At 41.7% G+C, this 22,841-nt stretch overlaps 1 pseudogene; it reads left to right on the top strand.

Moving 5' to 3' along the window:
- The first annotated feature begins 3,682 nt into the window (after positions 1–3,682).
- Positions 3,683–5,257, top strand: LOC147465909 (aspartic proteinase nepenthesin-1-like; annotated as a pseudogene).
- Positions 5,258–22,841: the final 17,584 nt, after the last annotated feature.

Raw genomic sequence — 22,841 nt, 5'->3', positions numbered from 1 at the left:
CTTGGACAAGGCAAGAAGGGTGGACAGATTAAGAGTTCAAAAAAATACTCAAAAAAGCCTATGGATACTTTTTGAAAGATGGATACTTGTGAAAACATCCAAAACAAAGAAATGGGATGCCGTTGAGAGTTGTGAATGATAAGGATGCTCAAAATGAGCTTATGAAAAAGTTTCATGAGAGTCTTTATGCTAGACATAGAGGTGTATGGGCCACCTTTACTAAAATGAAAGAGAGGTATTGGTGGAAAGGTATGTATAAAGATGTATCTCACTTTGTGGAGTCTTGTGAAACATGTCAAATGTATTCAAATGTACGTCATCGTGATGGGTTGCACCCTACTTACCTGTTAGCCATGCATTACAAGTGGGTAGTAGATCTGGTTACAATGCCATTGGGCTTATGGCAAATGAGGTACATAGTGCTTGCACGAGAAGACTTAACCAACCAGGTTGAAGGTCGTGCTTTAAGAACAAAAATCACAGAAGGGATATGTAAGTTTCTCTTGGATGATGTAATTAGCCGTTATGGATGTATTGGGAAAATAATAGTAGACAGGGGTGAGTTTGATATTGACAAAGGAAGGGATTTTTCTCTAGATTGGATATTAAACTCGCTCTCACTATTGCATACAATCCTGAAGGGAATGGTTAATCAAAACGTGGGCATCCTCCTATCATTAAAGTTTTAGCTAAGGCTTGCAAAGGTAAAATGGGAGAGTGGCCTAGTTTATTGCCTTATGCTTTATGGGCTGATCGTACAACTCGTAGCTCAGTTACTGGTTATATGCCTTTTGAGTTGATGTATGGTCAGAAATCTATAATGCCAATTGAGGATGTAATTCCCACATGGAATGTATTGCCTTGGGAAGATGGAATGAGTAGGGAAGACCTTCTTGCTTTGCGCATACAGCAATTAGAAAGAAGGCCTCAAGATATTGAGATTGCAATAGCACGATTAAAAGATGCAAGGTTGAAGAATAAGGACAAATTTGATAAAAGGCACAGGCTTAGACCTAGAGCTATTGAGGAAGGTGATTGGACGGTGTTGGTGTATGACAGTAGTCCTTATAACCAACATTTAGCGATAAGAAAGGTTTCAAAGAGATGGTTTGGCCCTTATGTCGTTAATCATGTACATGGAAATGCAACTTATACCTTACATGATTTGGATGGTACATAAATGAAGATTCTCATTGCAGGGAAGAGAATTAAATTGTTCAAAAAAAGAGGCAATACATATCCTTTTGTTTCACAAGAAAGTCAAAATGAAGGCTCTGATGAACATGTTATAGATGAGGATGAAGAAAGATATGATGCTGCATTGGACTTCGCTGCAAGTGATGATGAAATCGATATGTATGTTGACTTAAATGAGGAATGAACCTGCAAAAGCTATATGTGGCACATGTCGGAGGATGTGCAGGTTTAGAGGGGGTGGATGTCATGCCATGGCACGTGCATCATGTGAAACTAAATTATCTACCTCACTCTCAATGATTTTTCTATGTGGGACCATTATGTACATAGTGTGATATATGCGAAAATAGAAGCCGTGGTTGCAGCTCTGTATATACCTTGCGGGGATAGCGAGGTCCTCGACGTGGCACTATGGCATGCTTTTTCACATAAATATATGCCTATTTTGCTTTCGAAATGTACAAATGTCAAGTGTATCGAAGTGGCATGCTCGTTTTGCTTAGAAAGTTCAATGCGGGCGATCACGGCCAAAAAATAGTAGGTTTCATGCGCGGGCAAAAGAGATGCATCCAAAGTGCTTGGCAAGTGGTAAAATGAGGTTCAAGATGAAATTTAAGCTCAATGGGATTTTTTCACAATTTGAGGGATTTTTCTCAACTCGTTTGGGCTTTTTACGGACAAAAAAGGATATTTTTGGGCTAAAAATGAAAAAAAATGGTCATAAAATGATAAAAAAAGACTGAAAATTGAAAAAAAAATGGCTCAAAATTCCACATCACTCATGGTTCCCGTGACTATGAGAAGTGAGGGATCATTTTAGAAGATCAATATCAGCACTACAAGCTCCTCTATGAAGGGTTACAAAGCCTGCACCTCAGGTATGCTAGTGCAGTTCCGTGCTGTTCCAACCCTATATTCAAAGCTGTGAGGCCACCAATTAGGATTTTTCCTGTTCAAATAACCACTTGGGAATGAATAATGAAGTTCTGAAGCTTTCATGAAATGGTTACGATGAAAAATTGAAGTGTTTGTCTAAGGTTTTTATTAGGGCGAAAGAACACTGCAACTGTGTAATTGGCAGTGAGACTACACCAAATCATCACACACACAAAAGTTTTGAGTTAATCTTGGTTATTTTTCAAAGAGAAGCTTTCATGGCTGGAGTTTTGTTCTTTTTTAGTGTGTTTTTTGCTTCAAATAATCAACCATTTTAGGCTCCTATCCATACTCTCAATACACTCGACTATGTACTTAACCCTTCTCAATAGAAAAACTCAAGCCTTGCATGCAGGTTATTTTAAAAAAATCATGTTCGTTTGCAATATTTATGCAAACGAAATGATTAATTAAGCATGCAAGCATGGTCATACACATGCATAGCAAATGATAATCCTTCAAAATAAAAGCATGGAGCACAGCAAACAGGAGAAATACTGCGTCATACATGGCAAGGAATCAATCTGGAAAAAGAAAGCATGGAACAACCTTTTTCTCCTGCGTCATATTATATACATGGCAAGGAATCAATCTGGAACATGGAACAACTTTTTTCTCCTGCGTCAATATATATACATGGCAAGGAATCAATCTGGAAAAAGAAAGCATGAACAACCTGAGAGAAACAGTGCAGCTGGTTGTTGCAGATACAACGAAGCTCGGAGACAGTTGATGAGCGTGGGTTTCCTCTGGTTTGAGATAGGCAGAGCGTGAAAGATAGGCGGGAAAGCAGCTGCGCAATGATTGTTGGAAAAGAGTTACGCCATTTTTGGGCATCACCTGCTCATTGTCAAAATTCTGAGAGGATTAATGGGCGTCGAGCTGGCTTCCACCTTGGATATGGCGTATATTGCAGAGCACGCGCATTTCGACTTGGCGTTGTTTTATTGGCGCTGGCCTTTAAATATAGCGGGAAGGGTGCTAGTGTGTAAGCGGCCTAATAATTCAACGAACGTTGCTCAGCGTTACCAGCACGATTTACCGGATTCGCTCTTAATGAATCTGTATTCTAGTCATTGGCGGCGCCTACAATATAAAATCAGAGAGGCGTCCAACACCCTCAACACCACCTCCGGCCAAACACCTATAAGAGAACAGTAGACTCTACTCCAGCTGCATGCGAGAGAGAGAGAGAGAGAGAGAGAGAGAGAGAGAGAGAGAGAGAGAGAGAGAGAGATCTTAGCTCTAGCACAACGAGCCGGACGGCAGCTCGGCAGCCAACAGTTGATGCTGGGAAATCTTCCCTTGCTGGCTGGCGATATTGAGCACAACCTCTTCGGCAGCTGCTCGGCCAGCAAGTGGAAGAGGATTGCAGACTTTTGATTGGATGGCAAGAGGCTAGAGACGTTGCCAGGGGAGGTGAGGCGTGGGCTACAGCGGCCAGCCAACCACTTGCCGACCAAAAAGAGCACTTGACACGTATGCACTCGCCTCTGCAAGATTCTCTTTGGCTAGCCGGCTGCTCTGGTTGTGCTCGTGCTACCCATTTATGGTATCAACTACCCATTTCCTGCTTATGCAGTACTGCCTAGCATGCTTGGTCGGATTCTTCCTATGCACCCACTTCATTGCTGTAGCTAATTACATTACACCAGTCCGCTCCCCTCTCCATCCTTCAGGAAGCCTAACCCCCTGTCTACCATAGGAACATAGACTCCACACACCATGGCCGTTATCTATATGCTCGAAATGTGCCGGCTTTGCAAACCAAGCTAGTGACATTGTCGCCGACGTTCGGCCAATTTTTCGCTGTTCTCCACATCGGCAAGCCCGCAATACGCCTCGCGGTTATCATCGACACTGCCAGCTCCCTTATGTAGATTCGTTGCAAGCCTGCGTGAAGTGTGGACCAGCGGCGAGTGGTTATCCGATTTTCGACCCCGCAAAATCATCTAGCTACACAAATGTGACGTGCTACGCAGGGGCATGCACCGAGCTCGGAAACCACATGAAGCCAGTATCCGATTGCAGCGACAGCTCATGGACGTCAACACCGTCTTGTGAGTATACTGCCCGCTACATGGACGGCAGCCACAGCTCTGGCATCCTTGCAACGGACACACTCAGATTTACCTCAGTAGAGGATGCATTACCCTCCTTTCTTGTTAGCAACTTTGTGTTTGGATGCGCTGTCCACAATGACGGCATGGTGACAACCATCAATGCATCAGGTCTCATGGGCCTTGACCAGGGCCCTCACTCTGTCATCAAACAGCTAAATGTTGATGTGTTTTCTTACTGTCTCCCAAACCGCCAGCTCAATGACGATGCAGTCATTGGCTACCTCACGTTCGGCAGGAGCGATGCATCCAACTACCCATCCTTGCAATACACTTCAATGCTGCACAACGACTACCTCTCCGAGTTCTACTACCTTGGCCTCACTGGCATCAGCATAAATGGGACACGTCTTGACAATATACCTATGGCCGCTTTGGAGCTTGATACGAACACAGGAAACGGTGGGACGATTATCGACTCCGGTACGACATTGACAACATTTGTCGACGAAGCATACGCAAAGATTGAGGGAGTGTTTAAGTCCTATATGCGAGCTCATCATGAATCCCTACATCACACGACGTTGGAGCCGGGCAATCACGAAGTACTCTGCTATAAGGTGCATCGAGCTCACTCAAAATGTAGGAAAGCACCGGCTGCGCCGCCAATGACACTGCATTTTAAGGAGTCGGTGGCAATGGAGCTAAGCACGGAGCAGCTCTTGTTCCATTATGGCTCTGATACCACCACCGACACTCACTACGATTACTACTGCCTGGCCATGATAAATGGCGGGCCCTTAATGTCTGGTGCAAAGAACATTATTGGCAATTTTCAGCAACAAGACTTCCTAATAGAGTATGATATTGCTAACTCTAGGGTAGGGTTGGCTCCTACACAATGTAACCCAGCTAGTCAGGACTCCAACTCCTCCTCAACTAGTGATTATCAAGACTCCCACTCCCCAACTAGTACCTCCTCCCCACATACAATCACATTAATAGGAAAGCCAATATTGTGCCACTTCACACTCATGGTTGTGTGCATTTTGTTGTCCTTGTAAGCTTCAACTTTCACCCCCCTCATACCAATTTGAGTTTTGATTTCTTGTCGTCGGGTCTTTGATTTGGGAAATTAACAAAATTCTCAAATACTTTTTCAGGCTCACTTTCTTGACCATCTAATCTCTCGTTGTCATCACAAAAATTCAGATTTTTTAGAGCATCCATAATGTCATTATAACACTCATCATGGAGATCTTTAATCTCTTCTCGAGTACTATTTGTGTCATTGCCTACGGTAACATCCCAAATAGAAATCTCGTTGTGTATATGGATATAAGCATGGTAACCTGTCACTAAAAATGTTGTCTTGGATAATGTTAGTTACTTGTGCTTAATAGCATATATTGAAAACCAAAGAGCAAGTGTAGTTTGAATTTAAAATGTCCATAAAGAATATTATTTATCCCCTCCTTATGGGGTGTGGCTTGGTTTTTTCATTACTAAAGATGACATGGGGTACTGGAGACTCTCTCTCTCTCTCTCTCTCTCTCTCTCTCTCTCTCTCTCTCTCTCTCTGTCTCTCTCTGCTCTCTATGTCTGTGCAGTGCACTCCCTCCCTCCCTCTCTCTCTCTCTCTCTCTCTCTCTCTCTCTCTCTCTCTCTCTCTCTCTCATTCGTTGGTTCTTTCCTTGCATCGGGTATCCTTTCCCAGAGTTGAGTTGTCAAAGTTGAGCTCTTTCCTTTGCTCCAACAAAGATCTATGGAACATTTAATGGCCTAGTAACTTGCGTGTAGCGGAAAATAGCATGAACATAGTGAGCATTTCATTAGAATAGATTCCTAATGAGATTAACAACAGTGCTTGGGTGGAGAAAGCAACAAAAAGAATAACACCTAGTTAGATAGCATGAACAATACTTCAAAAGAGAGAGAAATTAAGCAATTGACAACAGTTGAGGACCGGATTTTCATGGAGCCAGTCCCCCCTCCAAAAGGCTTTGTATTATGGTTTCTCCCATCAAGAGAGACATTTTACAATACAATTTCTCGTGTTTCTTTAATACTAGCTAGTGCAATGAAGATGGAAACTTCATGCACTATGCAAAACACTTATCAAACACAACATCAATTCCCTCACGGTCTCAGACCCAAGACCTCACACACCTTCGAAGATGGTGAGAGCTAGTGGGGTATGAGAGTAGATTGAGAGAAAGAAGAAGTATTCTTATGAGAAAGATGTACATCTCCTCACATAATCACTCATATTAGCACAGCTTAGCTTAGTAATTAGCATGGTAGAGGAGATGAGCATGCATTGAAGCTTGGCTCTTGGTTGGATTTGCATCACAAAGCCAAGAGTTGTTGGTGTAGTCCTCCCTTCTCACAAGCTTGGAGTAGGTGATAAGCTTTCCATTAAAGCTTGAGAAGGAGAGAGAGTCTTCTTTACTTCACACATGAGCTAGTGTGAGTGTATAGGTGATAATGCCTTTGAAAAGTCAACCCCCTCTCTCCCTTGGTGGACCCCTCTTGCTATTTGCTCTTGCTAGCATCCTATTGGACCTCCCCAGGCTTAGCCAATGGTAATTAAGCAGCATAAGTGATAGCCTTCTGACATGTGCCCCCCTTTCCCCTTTTGTGAGAGCTTTAGGTAATTATTTAATTCAATTAAACTCTCATTGGACCCCTTTGCCTCGTGGCCAATAGGAATCAGGCAAGCCATTCGGCTACTGAATGCTCATTGGTCCCCTTGGGAGACTGTCCAATAGTCTTCTAGAGAGCTTAATTCTTATTGGTTCTTTTATTAAGTGTTTTTAAATTAATTAGACTAGATTTACTCTAGCTTAATTCTCATTCCTCCACCTCCAAGGCCATCCAATAGGAATTGGTTACACCTTGTGGGCATCTAGGCTAGGGAGCTGACATGTGTCCCTCATTCCTTTTGTGTAAAGGGAGCTTTTGTGTGTGTATGTGTGTGTGTGAGTTTCTCTCTCATCCCCTACTTGCAAGGCTCGCCCCCTCCTATGTAGGGATTGCCAAAGACTTTTGGGATACACACAAAGCATCCAATTTCCCCCAATGTTTGACCTTTGGACACAACCTTTGAATTTTAGAACCTTAGCATTTTGGAAGTCTTAATGGGCTGAACCTTAGGGTCTTTTAAACCCATTGTTACACATGGCTCTTTTACAGATGGCCCCCCCTTTGGATCCCTATTTTCCCTCCTTTGGATCCCTACTGTGGCCAGTCTGCTAGCTTAGCCAATATTGTAGCTTTTTCTCCCCTGGCACTTTCACATATTAAATGATCAGTTTAACATGAGAAAAGAATTAGACATTGATTATTATGACATTACCTCTCTCTTGAAATCATAGTCGTCCTCGACTATGGGGTAAAGAAGATAAAGCATATTCAGTAGTCCTTTTCTTAGCGGGTAGAGGATCCGTACCTACGATATCATTCCACAAAGGATGAATAGTCCATTTGGCGCTTGAGAGCATGAGGCTACCGCCGCAAGCATGTCTGCACATTAGTCCTATCATCTTCCATAGTAGAGGGACAAGATCTACTTGGTGTTCGGGAGACGTCGTCTCCGCAACTTGATCTAAGCATGCATACTACTTCATTTTTGTGCACAATAAAGAAAAAGAGAGTCTTATAAGACAAAACTTTTGTTCATTTTTAACATTTGTACATTTGCTTACTCTTGGGAAGCATTGTAAGCATTGACAAGGTTTAGGTTATACTTTAATTGTATGCCTTGCATCCATCTAGCATCTTCAAAAGGTTAATTCTTAAACTTAAGAAGATATCATCGGATAGCCTTACCGCCTCTTAGTACCTTGTCTTCATGTCGAAGAATGGACTCGGGCTACAGTACCTCTTCTTAGTCCTTGATCTCTGGTGGGTCTTCAATAGTTGGTTCTTGAGGTGGCTCTCCTTTGTAAGGCTTTAGTAGGCTCATATGAAAAGCATTGTGTATGAGCTAATGTTGGGTTGGGCAACTTGAGTTGATAGGCCATCTCATTGATTGGCCTAAGAATTTGGAAGTGACCATAGCACCGTTTTGCTAACTTAGCATAGTACTTTTGGTGTCCCATAGGATTCTTGCCCGTCGTGTGCCTTCGAGCCTTTGGAAATTTGAGTAAGACCCAATCATTTTCTTTAAAGGCTTGGGCTCTTCTGTGCTTGTCAGCAGCAGCCTTTTGCCTTTGCTGTGAGATAGAGATAGCATCCTTAATCTTCTGGAAAGATTCTTGTAGGTCTCGGCTATACTCATCACGAAGATCTTCCCGTGTACCTTTAGTAGCAAGGGACTTTTTGATCTTCCCTCAATTACCTCAAAAGGTGCTTTTCCCGTGGAAGTATGTACAGTGTTATTGTAGGCAAGGGTAAGTACTTCTCCCATTGGGATCTTTGATCTACTTCCGTTACATAGGCTTTTAGTAGATCGAGAATTGTTAGGTTAGCTATTTCACTTTGGCCATCCGTTTGCGGGATAGGCCAAAGAGAAGTTTAGCCTTGTTCCTAAATTTTCAAAGAGACCCTTCCAGAAGTTACCAGTCATTCTAGGATCTCTATCCAACACTATGGACATTGGCAAGCCATGGTACTTGAAAATTTGTGAAATGAAGAGGATTGCCATTTGATGGGCTTGTTTACTGAATCTGTCTACTATCGTCCATATTCCCGTATTCCCATGGATAGACTTAGGCAATCCAAAGATAAAATCCATGGATATGCTCTCCCATGGTGAATTAGGGATTGGTAAAGGTTGAAGGAATCCAAGTTGCTTCCCTCTATCAAACTTCGTCTTTTGGCATACCACACATTTAGAAACACACTCTTGTATGTTTGCTTTCATGGTAGGCCAATAGAAATATGTTTCAATCCCCTTTAGAATAGACCGAATCCCTCTATGCCCTGCATAAGGAGGAGCATGAGATTCATACATTACTTTCTCACGTAGTGAGCTAGTAACACATAGTCTATTTCCATAGAGAAGATAACCATCTTGTAAAGTAAATGGTTCCTCTTTCTTCCCTAGTGCAAGGACTGAAATCACATCTCTAAAATCGGGATCAATAGCATACTCATCTATCATAGAAGATAGATCATTGTGAGTTGCTATGGAAACCGCATTCACTCTCGGCCATCTTGAGAGTGCATCGGCTACTTGATTATGCTTGCTAGCAATGTGAGCAATATGAAAATGAAATTGCAAAATAAAAATTTCCCACCTCATTTGTTTGTCGGAGAGCTTGGTCTGTGTCATGAAGTACTTAAGACTTTGGTGATCCGTTCGCAGAATGAAAGGAGTCCCCAATAATAGTGCTTCCATGAGTCTAAGGCATGTAGAACTGCAAGGAGTTCCTTTTCATATATGCCTAGAGCTTGCTCAACAGGGTCGAGCCTTCAACTTTCATAGCCTATCATGTGCCCTTCTTGAAGCAAAACAGCTCCAAGGCAATCACCACAAGCATCACATTGGACCTCAAATGGCTTTGAGAGATCCAGTAGTGTAAGCACAGGTTGAGAGATAAGCTTTTCAAAAGCATTGTTCTCCTTGGCAGACCATGTGTACCTAACGTTTTTCTTTGTTAGGTCATGTAATGGTCTTGCTATTAGTGAGAATTTTTCTATGAAGAGTCTATAGTATGCGCACATACCTATAAAGCTTCTTAACTCATGAAGATTCCTTGGTTTAGGCCATCCTTTTATTACCTCTAACTTTGATGGATCCATTTGGATGCCATCTTGAGAGATAATGTGACCTAAATATTGAATCGCTTGTAAGAAAAATTCACTTTTATTTCGATTAACATAAAGTTTATTCTCTCTTAGAACTTCAAATATTACCTAGAGGTGTCGCTTGTGTTTGTCTAATGAATTAGAGTAGATGTTGATATCATCAAAGAAGACTCCAGTAAACGTTCGGTGAGGCCTGAATAGCTTCTCCATCAAGCGATTGAATGTGCCTCTTGCATTGGTCAAGCCAAAAGGCATGACAATGTATTCATAAAGACCAAGGAGAACAATGCTTTTGAAAAGCTTAAAGAAAAGACCGCTCAAGTAAAAAGAGCTGAACAGACCCTAGAAGTAGACAACATTCATTCAATCATGTCTACACCCATCCAATGCACTCTTACTTTGGGAGAATTGTTGAAACTCAGACCATACTTGTGGAACGATTTACAGAAAACCCTAGAGAAGGTGGGGATAACGGGGTTAATCTCTAAGAATTTTGGGAAATTTGAAAAATGAAATGGAAAAAAAAGAGATACGATCAGTTCTTATGAACAAGGTCGGAGAATATTATGAAGGGGAAGAAGGGAACACCACCCTCCCAGTGAAATATAATGACATTGAAACCATCGCAATACTGGATAGTGGAGCTGGCATAGCCATAGCCACTAAAGCAGTATGGGAATCCTGGGGACAGCCAGCCATTAGACAAACTCGAATGAAATTGCAGTTGGCTGACGGACACATTGAGAGACCACTAGGGCTACTTGAAAAAGTGATAGTCAATTCCTGTGGAATTGAATATCAACACACTTTTGCCATAGTAGACTTTGGGAAAAAACTCAACTATGAAATCATATTGGGAAGACCTTTCATGCGACAGGTACAGCTTATCCAAGATTGGGGAAATAACTATCTGTACTTGAAGCAGGTGGGATCTATAACAAGAGTCAATCTAAAAGATCACACTTATAGAGATATCTTGAAAACACCCATCCAAGAGTTTGATTGAGCCTTTTCGGGTGAAACTAAACTCCTATCCTAGGGAAACAAAGACACTCCTATTTGGATATGCGGAGCTTCAAAAAATGGAAGCTTCAGACGAGAAGAATGTATCCTAGAAAGGGACTGCACAGACGAGGCCTACATACTAGAACCCTTTTTAGAACATTTATTTGATCCATTTGAGTGAACTCAAATTTTAGAGACAATGGATATATGTGTGAATACATCTATGCCTACTCATTTTTGCAATGAGGATGGCTACGACATAATTCCCATCCAAATATGTCAGTCCTCAACATTGAAAATGAAGATGAGGAACCCAAGGACTTGATGAAAGCTCAACTAGTCTTTTCAGACCTCTATTATGAGGTAATTGATAAGTTAGATGAACACTTATCTACCTCAGAAGATTCAAGTTCAGAAAAAGAGCGTACGAGAGCTCAACTACTCTTAAAGGGAGGGGAGGAAAAGTTTTTTGACTTTCCAAACCAGAAATCAAGAAGACAAAAATGGTATAGACGAAAGAGAGACACCAATATCGTGAAAACATGACCTATGCCATCAGTCTCCAGTAAAACACAATTCTTGATACAGATAGCTGCTAATGATTGTGTCAAGGACAAAATAACTGGCATATATCCTTCAAACAAAAACTCAGAAATGTCTCAGACATCGAGAAAAGCAAGGAAGAGTACTCAAGAAAAATCTCAAGATAAAAAACCACTCATGACTAGAGTCGAGCGAAAAAAGAAATATCAAGAGTTGAAAAAAGCTATAAAGGAGATATACACAACCGAAATGGAAACCACGGAAGAGGATGGTAAGGATGTAATGCATGTTCCAAAAAGTATACTCTCCAAGATCAAAAAATCATAATTGAACAACCTGTTAGGGAACTACGAAAACAAGGCGAATCTTACGAAGGGCCTGAAAACGCTTAAAGGGTAGACTTGGCTGAACCAGGAGAAGAGCCTAGACCTGCTTACATTGCGAATGACCTAACAGAAGAAGAAGAAAAGCTTTTGCTAAGCTTGTTAAAGAAATACCGAGATATCTTCGCTTGGTCTTAGAAGGATCTCAAGGGTGTTGATCCTGAAATTTGTCAACATACTATACCCATGAGAGATGATGCGAAACCAAGTAGACAGAGACCATACACTTATAATGAAACATTTGCTAGGAAGATCAAAGAAGAGATTGAAAAACTAAAGTATTCATTTATGAAATTGTACACACAGATTGGGTGTCTCCAATTGTGGTAGTACCTAAGAAGAATGGGAAATTACGAGTGTGTGTTAATCTCAAAAAGGTGAATGCAGGTACCATTAGAGACAACCTTCCTCTTCTGATAACTTAGCATGTTTTAGAACGAGTAGCAGGAAAAGAAGCTTACAGCTTCTTAGACGGCTTTTCGGGATATAGTCAACTTTTGGTTGACCCAAAAGATCAGCATAAAACTGCTTTTGCAACGGAATGGGGTATATTTGCCTATCGGGTTATGCCGTTTGGGTTAACTAATGCTCCAGCCACGTTTCAAAGGTTGATGAGCCATGCTTTCAAAGAGTATCTTCAAAAATTCTTAGAAGTATATATGGATGATTTATGCGTACATTCGTCAATCCGGACTGATCATTTATAGGATTTGCTTAAATCCTGAAAAGTGTACATTCATGGGAAGATAAGGGAAATTCTTGGACATATAGTGTCTAAAAATGGCATAGCTACTGATATTGAGAAGATTCATGTCATTGCTGATTTGCCTAGACCAACAACAGTCAAGGGGGTACAAGCCTTCATGGGACATTGTGGATATTACCGACGGTTCATCTACATGTATGCTATAATTGCAAAACCCATGTATAGCTTGATTACGCACTTTGAATGGACCAAGGCATGTCAAGAATCCTTCATGAAGCTTAAGAAAGCTCTCACCTCAGCTCCAATATTGAAAGCACCAGATTGGGATAAGGTATTCCACGTACATGTAGATGCTTCAAACTTTGGTATTGGTTGTATACTAGCTCAACCATAAGATGGGAACTTATTGACTTTCGTATTTCTTATGCTAGCCGACAATTGAACAAGGCACAAAAGAATTACACCACCATCGAAAGAGAAGGACTAGGAATGATCTATGCCGTTAAAAAGTATAGACATTACCTATTAGCCAATAATTTTGTGTTCTTTATGGACCACCATGGTAGGCTGAAACCACCTCATTTCCACTTGAAGCCCTTGCAGAGAGAGATTTCAGCCTCTTTCGCGCGACATTTCCGGAGCCCACAGTTGACCATTTTCAGCGCTGTCTCACACGAAACATGAGGGGTAAGTTCTTTACTCGATAATGATCCATTTTGTACGGCCGGTAGCTAGTCGAAAGCCTTAGGAAAAACCCTAGAAACCGAGCAGTGCACGAAGACCTACAACCTAAAACGGACCATAGCGGCCTGCTAGCTGGACCAAATTGGATGGGATTTGAACCATAGCATGCCCTAACATAATATAACCTTTCTATACCATCAGATGCCCATTCGGATGGGGTCAAGGGGGTCCCCAGTAGTAAATGCCAGAATTCCGACCTAACTCCACAGATTGCTTGCTAATGAGGTCCATATACAATGTATATGATTGGTTTGGTGAAATCCATCAAGCAAAGCCCTCGAAAAGCAGAACACGGCTCGAAGATTACAAAGCGTCAAATTCGACTTACGAGGCCGTACTAACTCCAAATGAGCCAGAATTGGACACGTTGCTTCACGAATATGTTACGGACAAGTCCAAAGCCTCAAAGTTGACCGACCAACCCAACAGACAGAGTAGTCACAAAAACTGGTGATTTCAGAGTCGAGAGAGCACAAAGTGATTCCGGCATGACCAAACTTGAGCAAATTCAATTTAGGACTTGTATTGGGTTTATGAAACATGTCTAGGTCAAAATTTGTGGGTTTTGCAAAGTTTTTGTCACTGAAGTTAATAATCGCGATTATTTACTTTTGCATCAGTTTTGCTTGGAAATTTTCAAATCATCTCACCTATCATGTGTACACACCTATCACATGCCAGAGATCAAGTATGAGCCAAAATGACTACCTATTGCTTGTAAAATTACCAAAAAAAACAAAGAAGTCTTTGCAAGCCAAAATTTGGGTTATTAACAACTTTTCTTGATCCAAATCAGCTCATATCTCATACGCAAGGTCTATACCATGCCTAGAACCAATTTGTACCAAAAAATGTCAATTTTGGAAGAAAAGTTAATAATTTCGATTATTTACTTTTTGGTCAAGATTGGGGAATTTTGATATTTTGCCATCATACATCCAAAGTACATGTTGTGATAAGCCCACTAGGCAACTTTGAATCAATTTGGAGTTCAAAATCTCAAATTTCCTTTATATCTACTATTTCAGAGACCTAAAGCCAAAATGTGGTACCGTTTTCAACCTGTGCATCCAAGTAAGCCCATAATTCACTCAGAGCATGTATTGGGTATATACTTCAAACCTATAAAACCAAGTTTGCAAAAAGTTGGAAATTTTCCTTAGCTGTAAATAATCACGATTATTTACTTTGATTGCAAATTTTTGTTTTGACCGTACAACTTTGTTCCTTGCATGATTTTATGCATCTTTGCTTGTTCAAAAATTGATTTGAAGCAATTTGGACCAAATTGTCAGCATTTTAGTCTAAAAGGACATTCCAGAGAAAAATCCGACAAATCTGCTAACTTTGCACTCTATTCACTGAACAAGAGCAATGCAAGCATTGGAGAGGGCCAAGAAGAATCTAAACCAGAAAGAGAAACTACAAGAACTGCCTGCGTATCAACTGGACCCCGAGTTAATCAAAGCGGCAAAGGCATTCTACCTTTCTAGAGAACAACTAGAAGAGCACCACACTACGGTCTTCACTAGCAGGTTGAAGAGTGAAGAAGGGCATCAGGTGAAGTTGCAACTCCTGCCTAAAGAGGTCTATGATGTAGCTTCCAAGCCAGAAACCAAAGAGGCTAACCGCAGGTTGGGGCTCAGGCATTTCTACGAAGAAGAGCCTTGGAGTGGACTTTCAGAAAGCTTATGAGCTTCTATCCACCATCAAAGAGGACAGAACCGCAGAAATATCTGACACCCAAGGGAACAAGGTCGAGGTAGTAATCACAAAAGAGATAGTGACAGAGGCACTCATATTGCCCACTGAAGGAATGACCATCCTCGGGCAAGAGACAGGAAAATCGCAGGCACATTTACCAAGGAGACAACCGCGGCTACATTCGTCAATCTTATCCACAAACAGGTGGAAGAGCCAGTCCGTTTGTATCATCAACACTTTCATTTTCTGGCAAAAAGGCCACCAAGGTACACTACACCAAATCACGCCTTGGCCACCACCTTCACTCAGGTTAAGACAACCGTGGAACACACGTAGTATGTCTTGACAACCTTGAAGGGCACCAAGAAGGAAGGAAAAATCACATACTTGGGCGCGCCAGAAGTGTTGACTAGAATATCCTATCATGCCATCGGCATGGCCGACAACCTACCGCGTGCCCCTGATCAGAATACATGGATTTTGGCCGCACAACCCTCTCCATGAGCTACAAGGTCAGGTGAAAGGTCACAGAAATTAGATGATGAGTCAGCTGTGACAACTCACCAGAACGGCACAGCAGTGAGAGCTCTGATAATGAAGAAAAGAGAGCTCGAAGAGAAGAGATGAAAAGGAAAGCTATGGCTGCACACCAAGAGGAGCTAGCTCAAAAACAAGAGCATTTTGGAAGAGAAAAACAGGCTTACCAGTGCAGTAGGCAAGCACAAGGGAAGGACCCAGAAAAGTGGGTACCCACAAGACTGAAAGGACCTCGAACAAAGAATCGTACCAGAAAAGAGGCAGATGATCCAACAGAATATTTAGAAAGAATGTACCAAGAGGTCGAAGCCCTAAAGCTGAAAGAGGCAAAAGAAGTTGCAAAGAAAGTTGAGGAAATGGCTACACAAGAGCAAAGCCATGGATCTCCCTGACCCACCTCATTGCCTCTAGAACAACAAGACCATCCCATGCCTAGCCCACCACCATCACCAGCAAGCAAAGATACCAATGAAGAAGCAGAGATTGAAAAAGAGAGAGATTATGAGTCCACCCAACAAACAGAATCTACACAAGAAGCTGACCACCCCGATGGACAAAAGGAAAATGAAGCCGAGCCAGAACCGGAGCAGGCAGTAGAAGACACTCAGAAGCCGAAAGAAGAAAATGATAAGGAAGTAGATAAAGAAAAAGAGCCTACCACTACACATGAGACGGAGCCCGAGCCAGAGAAGGAAGAAAGGCCGGCACCTGAAGAGACAACAAGGGTTGACACCACACCATCTACTTCTACTCAGCCAGAAACTGCCAAGGCATCAAAGCCTCAGGATGGCCATGAAGAAGTCCGACCATCTACCTCCACACAAGAACCACCAGCAATTACGACGTATTAAGAAGAAACACACAAAGCTGTAGGCACATCCCAACTGGCATGACACGAGGAGTGGCAGACAAACGATGAATTTATAATACAGGTCAATGAATATGCACGCCAGATGCAGGAAATGACGGAGAGACTCCATTCAACAGCTTTGAACCACAGCACAAAGGCCAAGGAACTGGAAATGGTGATCAACGCTCTTCAAGGAGAGCTAGAAGACAGGATGATTATCATCACTGATCTCCAAAGGCAAGTGCAACAATTGAAGGCAGAAGCGGAACAACATCAGATAGCCAGAGATAAACAAAAAAAAGAGATGGAGGAGCTAGGTGATCTCCTCACCAAATTATCTGATGCCTTCAAGGTAAAAGACGAGCAGCTAACAGAAGTCACAAATGAGCTTCTTACGACCTCTCTGTCAGCTCAAAAAATTCAAGTATAGTTAGATGTTGCCAATGCTTCTCTGCAATATTCTGAACAGAGAATCAATGATCATGCCATTTTCTTACAGCAAATAAGAGAAAAACTAGTCGTGGCCTCGATCAAGGGAACTGACGAAGTGTACAAGGCACTTGAAAAGAAAAACAAGGACCTAGACTTGGAATTAAAGCTTCAACAAACAATCACAACGCAGAGACCTGGCACACTGATGCGGGTTCAAAGAGAGGAGGAGCTCCTAAAGGAGATAGTAGAACTCAAGCGGATAAATCAACTCCTCAGAGATGGAAAGCTAGACACGCAGGAGGAGGCAGGCACTTTAGAGCCGCCACAAATAGACATTCCCTCGGTCTTGTTTGTTGAGTTTGAGACGCAGTCCACAGCAGAGCGGAGTGGTGATGAAGATTTTTAAATTCACATCACAGATGCAGATACAATGCCAATGGTCCAGCTGTCAAAAGCTGAAGAAGACGCACTGAAGGAGAATATCACCTTAGAGGTGGATGAGCAGTGGAAGGCCGCTATGGATTGGGAGTTGAGAGTTTTACACTCTGTCAACGTCACTCAACTCACTCTCAATCAGATCAATGCTCAATGGCACCAACAATCCCTGCCGTACCCTCTCATCAAAGTAGAACTATTACAGGTAAAAGAAGGTTGTACATGGATATGCAAGAAGATGGCACAGATAAAGACCACCCAAAGTGGAGGTTAAACTAGCTGAACAAGAATCCGAGATACCTGATTCTGTTCACAAGAGCATCTGCAGCCCTACAAAGAGATCCAACATTCTGTCCTGTACCCAAAGTAAGGACATGGCAAGCACATGAAGCACTACAGAAGAAGAGGCCAACTTGGCTCAACTTCCCCATGCTGCCAGCTCCAAAGTACCATGGCCCTAACAAACACCATGTCATTCTTCAAGAGTCCGCCAAATCTCTCCGATGCAATGTCATATAAGATCTGCAGGATGCTACTCACATGCATACAAGTTTTCAATGAGCCTGAGCAGACAGGAGTCCCATGTCTCTCATTCTTGGAAGGAAACAAAGGCTTATGCTACGATCTGAGCGGGCAACCTTCAGAAGAAATCCTGTATGGATTCTATGCCAGATGCATGTTCCTGTCCTCGAATAATATGATAGCCTTTGCAGAAGCATTCTACACTGGATTCTTCACCAGGCGAAGGAAGATATTTGCACCGGTGATAAGCAACCTAACATCTAGGTTTGTAGGCCACTCGGTGGAACTGAAGAATCAAGTCACCATGCAATTTCTGCAAGTACCCGACAAAGAACGAAGAATCAGACACGAGAAAGCACTGGAAGTACTTAAAGACCACCTCGCCCGCCGTCAACTCAAAGACTACTTCAGCCCATAAAGTTGTGTCAAGGGACGACACACGCGAGGAGGGGGGAATGTTAGGAGCAAGCTAACGTGGACACCATTTTTGCACCATTTTTCGGAGTTCTCCTTGTAAAACATTTATTATTTTAATAAATCGAAAATATTGTAACTCCTATTTTCTCGGATAAACCTTGTAATCAATGAGCCGGGGCTACAAGCTTCCAGATTGTATTAGCCAGTCATTTCCAAGCTTTGGTAGAACTCCAGATTATTAGTTTTGACCACCCAAAAACCTTAAGGTATAAAAGCCAATTTTTGTAAGTTTTTTATAATTTTTGGATAAGAAATACACAGTGTGAGCTAACGGCGCTCACTTCTCTCCTTCTTGTGCTTCCTACTCTCTCTCCGGTTGTCACATTGCGAATGCATTTGTTGCATTGCAACCGCAGGTAAGATCTCTACGCATTGACGTAAGTCATTCACAGTATTCCGTAGCTTTTGGCGTCGCCGACCCGCGGCTAATTTCATCATAACTAGAAATTTACACTTTTAAATAAAAAACTAAGCATAGACGGGGTATTCGGGCATCATTGTTAAGCATTTAGATGCATTCTGGGTCGAAAATGACTAGGTCAAAAATCCACTCCTATTAATAATCGCGATTTTGGAACTTGACCTAAAGTGGGGTTTGAGACCATAGGCATGTGTGATTAGATCTTATAAACTTGTCCTAGAAGTTTTGTTATGTTTGAATGTCATTTGATGCTGTAACAGATGTGATTTGCTTGCCGATGAGCGATTGGCTTTTGGTGATTTCAGTCACTTGAGTGTATCTTGAGTTAGATGCGAGTTGTTAGTTGTTTCCTGAGAAATTGACAACCTCTTGTAGCCTCTATGCACTAATCGAGTCACCTTCGTCCCATGGTTTAACAAATTAATCATGGTTCTTGCTAATACTGCAATAAGATAGGATGTTGAGGTTAGAAATGCATCCCACACTTGCTGTCGTGGAGGATTCCCGGTCGCGAAGAAGTAGCCGCCGCTGGACTATGCTCAACCACTTTGTGGCTGCCGTGCCATTGTCGCAATTCTCGATCACTCTCTCTCTCTCTCTCACGCATACACACATACACAAGGAGATGAAGAAGAAGAAGATGGAGATGGAGCAAGAGCACTCTTCAATTGCACAAATGAGAGAATGCCTGATTTTTAGGTTTAGGTGACTTTTATATGAGCTCTCCACATTCACACTTGGGCGCCAATACTTGGCTAACTAACCCTTGAATGTTCCTGTTAGAGTGCGCCTCTCGGCGATCACTCTTACCCTTTTCCTATTGGACCGACAAGCTGGACCCATGACTACTAGAAGTGGACGCCAGTGGTTAACACCATGCCCCCCTTCCTGATGTAGATTCCGTCCTCAGAATATAACAATGCAACATCGGGATCCACGATAGAAGTACATGTGTCAGAAGAGAAACAACATTGTGAAAGCTCAAAGGCAACATGTACAGGTGTGCAATAAGTGAGATGCATATATGATATTCTAGGAAATGCAAAAACAAATTCATGAATTGTAACATTGCCAACTAGAACAAGCGTAGTACATAAATAAAATGCAAATGAGTTAAGGTCTATTAGTTCGACTCTAAGAGAAGTACACAAAAGCTAGGGCTAAAGTAAGTACTAGATTGACCAACATTAATTAAAAAATGTTGACTAAAGAGTAGTTAACCTTAGGAATGCATCGAGGTCTAAGGACTAGTGGTCTTGTCACTTATACCACTCAAGTGTGATCCACATAAAATACAAGGAAGTTTGTGCTATTTGCTTTCTCTTTTCTTTTTCTCTTTTTTTTCTTTTTCTTTTTCTTTGTTTTCTTTTTTGTTGTTGTCATAGTTGCTACAAGTAGCTGGGGGACTCGAGGTCTCAAATACCGACAGCTGGGAGACTCAAGGTCTCAAATAGTAGCTTGAGTATAAACTAGCCGGGAGACTTAAGGTCTCAATACTAGCTTAGCACATGGTCATCCATAACACAAGTCACACTTAGGTGGAATAAACTAGAGAGAACTATATCCTCATAGCCTAAAACATTACTAAAGTTACTACTATTAATAGACTGTTTAGGAATAAAAGTCAGCAATTAAGTGGCTTAGTTTATCCTAAGGTCCTGATACCTACTTAAAGCCAGCTAATAGACCAAACTCAAAGAGAAGAACAAGGTACTATAAGTTTGAAAAAATTATAGCATCTAAATTGGCAATTTCACAACTTCATAAATTTTATGCATTATAGAATTCAAATGACAAGATGTAAACATGTAAATGTGGAAGCATAGATAAAATAAAGTAGTACACCTGATATAATGGAGAACATCCGTTGTAACATGTAAACATCCATTGTTGTTGTCTTTCAAAGGCATCCTTATGTAGTCACAAACTGCACAATAGTCACCAACAAACATCCATTTTTCAGAGGCACATCAGTGGGAGTCAAGAGACGTATCAGCCATTCTAACTCCTCAAAATTCCTCTCACATGCTAGCGTACCTACCAAATCCCATTCACAGGCAAGCACCGGAAAGACCATGTGAAATACTTGTGAAAAGTAATGAGGGTACCTCTCACCCAAGGTAGGAGTGGATGACTCTAGTGAACTATCCATATCTGTACACACAAATAGATGATGGTTAGAGTGCAAATATTACAAGGGTCGTGTTCTTGTGCATAATGTGTTTTTATGATTTTGTGTTATGTATAGAACTTGTAAGTTTCCACATTATTGTTTAGTGACTCTTGCTCTTTTACTTTTGTATCTTGTTTTTGTGAGTATAAGGCTTTATATATACATTCCGTAGGATTGGATATTGAGAGGTGAAAGAGGAAGGTTGAGAGGGAAGCAAGTGAATGATGGATGTCAGCAAACACTCCCCCCTTCCTTGGGTAGATAATACTTTTTGGAAAGATGTCGTCACCTTTTGAAACCAATTGTTCCAAGCTGTTATGGGTGAAGGCTTTAACCAATAGTTTTTGACCATCCTATGCGTTTCATCTAGTTGCAAGGGTGGTAAGGTACTCTTCCATGATTTTATTTGCAACGTTGTTGTAGGTGGTGAACCTACAACGTGAAGTGCAAACTCTTCCTTATTTGTATGGATATGTACAATGGTGGGTGGAGGCTATGTCGAAGCTTCTATTTCCATATAGGAACTACATGAAGAGCAAGAAGCTTCATTTGACTTCCCTGTTCTTGAGCTAGGTGGAACAAATCTTTCTTTCTTCGGTACCCAAACTAGCTCTGGAGCGGGTGTGTAGCATTTTGTGATTTTTTTCTTTCCGCAATCTTCAATTCGTTTTGGAGCCACAGAATTAGGCTCACATGGGCCAGGTGATAAGTAAGAGCATAATTTACGTTTTGGCACCCAGATTTGATCATTTTCTTCATAGTAGCCTTGGGCTTCCAATATTTTTTTAGGAATCCAATGCAATGTTTCTTTACATTTCTTGGGGCGAGTGGGACGTCTCTTACCAGGCTCCCGTCTTTTAGCACTAGCTATGGTCGCTAAAGAAGCTTTAGGGACCTACTTGTATGTTTTCTTTGTTATATTGGGATCGGTCTTGTGTGTCTCAAGCTTTATTTCAACTACATCAGTTGAAGCTCTAGAGAGTTGGCCTATGGGGACATATGGTTCAACCTCTTGGACATGTAATGTTTTGGGTTTTATTTTCTTAAGAGGCAATATCTCAGGGACTATGGCTTGAGTGGCAGGGATAAGAGTTGGTTTCTGTGTTGTGACACCCCCTGTCCCCCAATCAATAGTGCATTTGGTGGCTATCATCCACGTGCGTACTAGGTTTATATTACCCTTCATAGTTCCAACAGGCATGACCAAAAAGTTTTGAGCTACAACCCCATTGTCATAACTGACAAAAGTGTGCCAGATTCCAAAAACCATAGCTTTTTTCTTGTTGACACCCTTGACTTGGATAATACTCTCAGATAGAGATGGCTTCCCTAACTGACACCACACCCCATATGATATCAGATTATATTAAGCACCCGTTTCCAATAAGGCATTATATAGCACTTTTCCATAAGCGTTGTTTATCTCAATAGGGTATTGTAGAGGTGTGTTAGAGTCCAACCAATCCTCATCGGTTTCAACGTGGAATGCATGCGTAACTCCAAGGTTAGCCTCTCGTTTTTGTCTTATGCATGCGTTGTTGTCGCTCCTTAGCCTCAGCTTGAGGTTGTATCTTCTTCAATTCTGTTTGTGCCTTGGCTGTCTTTTTTTTTTATGGATGGCACGTAGCTCCTCTTGGCTTAAAGGATCATAGTATCTTTTAAATTTTCTCCCATTGAGGAATCCAATGGTTTCAACTCCATCAAGAGTCTCCACACGAACGGTTTCTTGTGGGGTGATCTCACATACTCTATATGCTCCTTTTTACGCATATTTCAACTTTTTCTTTTTGTTATGCACTCCATACAGAAGGACTTTATCACCAACATTGATATCTTTGTTCTTTAGACGACGGTCGAACCATTTCTTCCTCATATATTTCTCCACAAGTGCATTTTGCACAACTAATTGCCTCTCTTCATCTAGCCTTTCAAGGATATATAATCGTTCAACTAAGGGGCTAC

This window comes from Adiantum capillus-veneris, chromosome 1 (assembly GCF_014529385.1).
Source record: "Adiantum capillus-veneris isolate H3 chromosome 1, ASM1452938v2, whole genome shotgun sequence".
In the NCBI taxonomy this organism is placed as follows: Eukaryota; Viridiplantae; Streptophyta; class Polypodiopsida; order Polypodiales; family Pteridaceae; genus Adiantum; species Adiantum capillus-veneris.
Note: the sequence above shows the minus strand (reverse complement) of the source record. Positions and strands in the feature narration are given on the sequence as shown.